Source organism: Ipomoea triloba, chromosome 16 (genome assembly GCF_003576645.1).
Source record: "Ipomoea triloba cultivar NCNSP0323 chromosome 16, ASM357664v1".
NCBI lineage: Eukaryota > Viridiplantae > Streptophyta > Magnoliopsida > Solanales > Convolvulaceae > Ipomoea > Ipomoea triloba.
The window spans coordinates 2,342,662-2,349,912 of NC_044931.1; positions in this window are offsets into that span (position 1 = coordinate 2,342,662).

A 7,251-nucleotide genomic window follows, 5' to 3' on the forward strand; every position below is an offset into this window, starting at 1 on the left:
CACTAAAACATTAGGTTCCCTATGCTTGGAGTTCAGACTTTCCACTAAAACATTAGGTTCCCTATGCTTGGAGTTCAGACTTACATTTCCTTATTTTTCATGCACTTACCGCTTTTTTTAGGAATTATGTATAAGCAGAACAATGGCAATATCAGAACCACCACCTCTACCACCACAAGTTGAACCTAATACAATAAAAACAAGTGTCCTCCGAGGCTTAACTCTTGAACAATTGGCGCTTGTGGATATGTATAAGTCAGAGAATTTATGAGGAGGGAAATACTTTGATCTGAGCGTGCTAAGGGAATTTGGGTTGACATATACTCCGGTTACCTATGAGTTTCTTGTCTGGAGATGTGTCCCACTAAAACATTAGGTTCCCTATGCGTGGAGTTCAGACTTACATTTCCTTATTTTTCATGCACTTTACCGCTTTTTTTAGGAATTATGTATAAGCCGAACAATGGCAATAGCAGAACCACCACCTCCACCACCACAAGTTGAACCTAATACAAGAGAAACAAGGGTCCTCCGAGGCTTAACTAATGAACAATTGGCGCTTGTGGATATGTATAAGTCAGAGAATTTAATTGCAGGGAAATACTTTGATCTTAGCGTGCTAAGGGAATTTGGGTTAGGGAAATACTTTGATCTTAGCGTGCTAAGGGAATTTGGGTTTGAAGACATGGTGAATCGGTTGCTAAGACAACCGCAATTGAGTGAAGACATGGTGAATCGGTTGCTAAGACAACCGCAATTGAGCAAAGTATTCGAATGGCGGTTGCTAAGACAACCGCAATTGAGCAAAGTATTCGAATGGAGAGGATCGACATATACTCCGGTTAGCTATGAGTTTCTTGTCTGGAGATGTGTCCAACTAAAACATTAGGTTCCCTATGCGTGGAGTTCAGACTTACATTTCCTTATTTTTCATGCACTTTACCGCTTTTTTTAGGAATTATGTATAAGCCGAACAATGGCAATAGCAAAACCACCACCTCCACCGCCACAAATTAAACCTAATACAAGAGAAACAAGGGTCCTCCGAGGCTTAACTCATGAACAATTGGCGCTAGTGGATATGTATAACTCAGAGAATTTAATTGGAGGGAAATACTTTGATCTGAGCGTGCTAAGGGAATTTGGGTTTGAAGACATGGTGAATCGGTTGCTAAGACAACCGCAATTGAGCAAAGTATTCGAATGGAGAGGACCGACATATACTCCGGTTACCTATGAGTTTCTTGTCTGGAGATGTGTCCCACTAAAACATTAGGTTCCCTATGCGTGGAGTTCAGACTTACATTTCCTTATTTTTCATGCACTTTACCGCTTTTTTTAGGAAATGGGAAGAACCAAAGAGCAAGCCTTGAAATGGAATTATGAGGAAGCAAGCACAAGCCGAACAATGGCAAGAGCAGAACCACCACCTCCACCACCACAAGTTGAACCTAAAACAAGAGAAACAAGGGTCCTCCGAGGCTTAACTCATGAACATTGGCGCTTGTGGATATATATAAGTCAGAGAATTTAATTGGAGGGAAATACTTTGATCTGAGCGTGCTAAGGGAATTTGGGTTTGAAGACATGGTGAATCGGTTGCTAAGACAACCGCAATTGGGCAAAGTATTCGAATGGAGAGGACCGACATATACTCCGGTTACCTATGAGTTTCTTGCTTGAGATGTGTCCCACTAAAACATTAGGTTCCCTATGCGTGGAGTTCAGACTTACATTTCCTTATTTTTCATGCACTTTACCGCTTTTTTTAGGAAATGGGAAGAACCAAAGAGCAAGCCTTGAAATGGAATTATGAGGAAGCAAGCACAAGCCGAACAATGGCAAGAGCAGAACCACCACCTCCACCACCACAAGTTGAACCTAATGCAAGAGGAACAAGGGTCCTCCGAGGCTTAACTCATGAACAATTGGCGCTTGTGGATATGTATAAGTCAGAGAATTTAATTGGAGGGAAATACTTTGATCTGAGCGTGCTAAGGCAATTTGGGTTTGAAGACATGGTGAATCGGTTGCTAAGACAACCGCAATTGGGCAAAGTATTCGAATGGAGAGGACCGACATATACTCCGGTTACCTATGAGTTTCTTGTCTGGAGATGTGTCCCACTAAAACATTAGGTTCCTATGCGTGGAGTTCAGACTTACATTTCCTTATTTTTCATGCACTTTACCGCTTTTTTTAGGAATTATGTATAAGCCGAACAATGGCAAGAGCAAAACCACCGCCTCCACCACCACAAGATAAACCTAATGCAAGAGGAACAAGAGGCCTCCGAGGCTTAACTCATGAACAATTGGCGCTTGTGGGTATGTATAAGTCAGAGAATTTAATTGGTGGGAAATACTTTGACCTGAGAATGCTAAGGGAATTTGGGTTTGAAGACATGGTGAATCGGTTGCAAAGACAACCGCAATTGAGCAAACTATTCGAATGGAGAGGCCCGACATATACTCCGGCTACCTATGAGTTTCTTGTCTGGAGATGTGTTCCACTAAGACATTAGGTTCCCTATGCGTGGAGTTCAGACTTACATTTCCTTATCTTTCATGCACTTTACCGCTTTTTTTAGGAATTATGTATAAGCCGAACAATGGCAATAGCGAAACCACCACCTCCACCACCACAAGTTGAACCTAATACAAGAGAAACAAGGGTCCTCCGAGGCTTAACTCATGAACAATTGGCGCTTGTGGATATGTATAAGTCAGAGAATTTAATTGACCGCTTTTTTTAGGAATTATGTATAAGCCGAACAATGGCAATAGCGAAACCACCACCTCCACCACCACAAGTTGAACCTAATACAAGAGAAACAAGGGTCCTCCGAGGCTTAACTCATGAACAATTGGTGCTTGTGGATATGTATAAGTCAGTGAATTTAATTGGTGGGAAATACTTTGATCTGAGCGTTCTAAGGGAATTTAGGTTTGAAGACATGGTGAATCGGTGGCTAAGACAACCGCAATTGAGCAAACTATTCGAATAGAGAGGACCGACATATACTCCGGCTACCTATGAGTTTCTTGTCTGGAGATGTGTTCCACTAAAACATTAGGTTCCCTATGCTTGGAGTTCAGACTTACATTTCCTTATTTTTCATGCACTTTACCGCTTTTTTTAGGAAATGGGAAGAACAAAAGAGCAAGCACAAGCTGAACAATGGCAATAGCAGAACCACCACCTCCACCACCACAAGTTCAACCTAATACAAGAAGAACAAGGGTCCTCCGAGGCTTAACTCATGAACAATTGGCGCTTGTGGATATGTATAAGTCAAAGAATTTAATTTGAGGGAAATACTTTGATCTGAGCGTGCTAAGGGAATTTGGGTTTGAAGACATGGTGAATCGGTTGCAAAGACAACCGCAATTGAGCAAAGTATTCGAATGGAGAGGACCGACATATACTCCGGTTACCTATGAGTTTCTTGTCTGGAGATGTGTCCCATTACAACATTAGGTTCCCTATGCGTGGAGTTCAGACTTACATTTCCTTATTTTTCATGCACTTACCGCTTTTTTTAGGAATTATGTATAAGCCGAACAATGGCAATATCAGAACCACCACCTCTACCACCACAAGTTGAACCTAATACAAGAAAAACAAGTGTCCTCCGAGGCTTAACTCTTGAACAATTGGCGCTTGTGGATATGTATAAGTCAGAGAATTTATTAGGAGGGAAATACTTTGATTTGAGCGTGCTAAGGGAATTTGGATTTGAAGACATGGTGAATCGGAGCGTGCTAAGGGAATTTGGATTTGAAGACATGGTGAATCGGTTGCTAAGACAACCGCAATTGAGCAAAGTATTCGAATGGAGAGGACCGACATATATTCCGGTTAGCTATGAGTTTCTTGTCTGGAGATGTGACCCACTAAAATATTAGGTTCCCTATGCGTGAAGTTCAGACTTACATTTCCTTATTTTTCATGCACTTTACCGCTTTTTTTAGGAATTAAGTATAAGCCGAACAATGGCAATAGCAGAACCACCACCTCCACCACCAAAAGTTGAACCTAAAACAAGAGAAACAAGGGTCCTCCGAGGCATAACTCATGAACATTGGCGCTTGTGGATATATATAAGTCAGAGAATTTAATTGACCGCTTTTTTTAGGAATTATGTATAAGCCGAACAAAGGCAATAGCAGAACCACCACCTCCACCACCACAAGTTGAACCTAATACAAGAAAAACAAGGGTCCTCCGAGACTTAACTCAAGAAAAATTGGCGCTTGTGGATATGTATAAGTCAGAGAATTTATTAGGAGGGAAATACTTTGATCTCAGCGTGCTAAGGGAATTTGGATTTGAAGACATGGTGAATCGGTTGCTAAGACAACCGCAATTGAGCAATGTATTCGAATGGAGAGGACCGACATATACTCCGGTTACCTATGAGTTTCTTGTCTGGAGATTTGTCCCACTAAAATATTAGGTTCCCTATGCGTGGAGTTCAGACTTACATTTACTTATTTTTCATGCACTTTACCGCTTTTTTTAGAAATTATGTATAAGCCGAACAATGGCAATAGCAGAACCACCACCTCCACCACCACAAGTTGAACCTAATACAAGAAAAACAAGGGTCCTCCGAGGCTTAACTCATGAACAATTGGCGCTTGTGGATATGTATAAGTCAGAGAATTTAATTGGTGGGAAATACTTTGATCTGAGCGTTCTAAGGGAATTTTGGTTTGAAGACATGGTGAATCGGTGGCTAAGACAACCGCAATTGAGCAAACTATTCGAATGGAGAGGACCGACATATACTCCGGCTACCTATGAGTTTCTTGTCTGGAGATGTGTTCCACTAAAACATTAGGTTCCCTATGCTTGGAGTTCAGACTTACATTTCCTTATTTTTCATGCACTTTACCGCTTTTTTTAGGAATTATGTATAAGCCGAACAATGGCAATAGCAGAACCACCACCTCCACCACCACAAGTTGAACCTAATACAAGAAAAACAAGGGTCCTCCGAGGCTTAACTCATGAACAATTGGCGCTTGTGGATATGTATAAGTCAGAGAATTTAATTGGAGGGAAATACTTTGATCTGAGCGTGCTAAGGCAATTTGGGTTTGAAGACATGGTGAATCGGTTGCTAAGACAACCGCAATGGAGCAATCTATTCGAATGGAGAGGACCGACATATACTCCGGTTAGCTATGAGCTTCTTGTCTGGAGATGTGTCCCACTAAAACATTAGGTTCCCTATGCGTGGAGTTCAGACTTACATTTCCTTATTTTTCATGTACTTTACCGCTTTTTTTAGGAAATGGGAAGAACAAAAGAACAAGCCTTGAAATGGAATTATGAGGAAGCAAGCACAAGCTGAACAATGGCAATAGCAGAACCACCACCTCCACCACCACAAGTTCAACCTAATACAAGAAGAACAAGGGTCCTTCGAGGCTTAACTCATGAACAATTGGCGCTTGTGGATATGTATAAGTCAGAGAATTTAATTGGAGGGAAATACTTTGATCTGAGCGTGCTAAGGGAATTTGGGTTTGAAGACATGGTGAATCGGTTGCTAAGACAACCGCAATTGAGCAAAGTATTCGAATGGAGAGGACCGACATATACTCCGGTTACCTATGAGTTTCTTGTCTGGAGATGTGTCCCACTAAAACATTAGGTTCCCTATGCGTGGAGTTCAGACTTACATTTCCTTATTTTTCATGCACTTTACCGCTTTTTTTAGGAATTATGTATAAGCCGAACAATGGCAATAGCAGAACCACCACCTCCACCACCACAAGTTGAACCTAATACAAGAGAAACAAGGGTCCTCCGAGACTTAACTCATGAACAATTGGCGCTTGTGGATATGTATAAGTCAGAGAATTTAATTGGAGGGAAATACTTTGATCTGAGCGTGCTAAGGGAATTTGGGTTTGAAGACATGGTGAATCGGTTGCTAAGACAACCGCAATTGAGCAAAGTATTCGAATGGAGAGGACCGACATATACTCCGGTTACCTATGAGTTTCTTGTCTGGAGATGTGTCCCACTAAAACATTAGGTTCCCTATGCGTGGAGTTCAGACTTACATTTCCTTATTTTTCATGCACTTTACCGCTTTTTTTAGGAATTATGTATAAGCCGAACAATGGCAATAGCAGAACCACCACCTCCACCACCACAAGTTGAACCTAATAGAAAAGAAACAAGGGTCCTCCGAGACTTAACTCATGAACAATTGGCGCTTGTGGATATGTATAAGTCAGAGGATTTAATTGGAGGAAAATACTTTGATCTGAGCGTGCTAAGGCAATTTGGGTTTGAAGACATGGTGAATCGGTTGCTAAGACAACCGCAATTGAGCAAAGTATTCGAATGGAGAGGACCGACATATACTCCGGTTACCTATGAGTTTCTTGTCTGGAGATGTGTCCTACTAAAACATTAGGTTCCCTATGCGTGGAGTTCAGACTTACATTTCCTTATTTTTCATGCACTTTACCGCTTTTTTTAGGAATTATGTATAAGCCGAACAATGGCAATAGCAGAACCACCACCTCCACCACCACAAGTTGAACCTAATACAAGAGAAACAAGGGTCCTCCGAGGCTTAACTCATGAACAATTGGCGCTTGTGGATATGTATAAGTTAGAGAATTTAATTGGAGGGAAATACTTTGATTCGAGCGTGCTAATGGAATTTGGGTTTGAAGACATGGTGAATCGGTTGCTAAGACAACCGCAATTGATCAAAGTATTCGAATGGAGAGGACCGACATATACTCCGGTTACCTATGAGTTTCTTGTCTGGAGATGTGTCCTACTAAAACATTAGGTTCCCTATGCGTGGAGTTCAGACTTACATTTCCTTATCTTTCATGCACTTTACCGCTTTTTTTAGGAATTATGTATAAGCCGAACAATGGCAATAGCAGAACCACCACCTCCACCACCACAAGTTGAACCTAATAGAAGAGAAACAAGGGTCCTCCGAGACTTAACTCATGAACAATTGGCGCTTGTGGATATGTATAAGTCAGAGAATTTAATTGGAGGGAAATACTTTGATCTGAGCGTGCTAAGGGAATTTGGGTTTGAAGACATGGTGAATCGGTTGCTAAGACAACCGCAATTGATCAAAGTATTCGAATGGAGAGGACCGACATATACTCCGGTTGCCTATGAGTTTCTTGTCTGGAGATGTGTCCCACTAAAACATTAGGTTCCCTATGCGTGGAGTTCAGACTTACATTTCCTTAT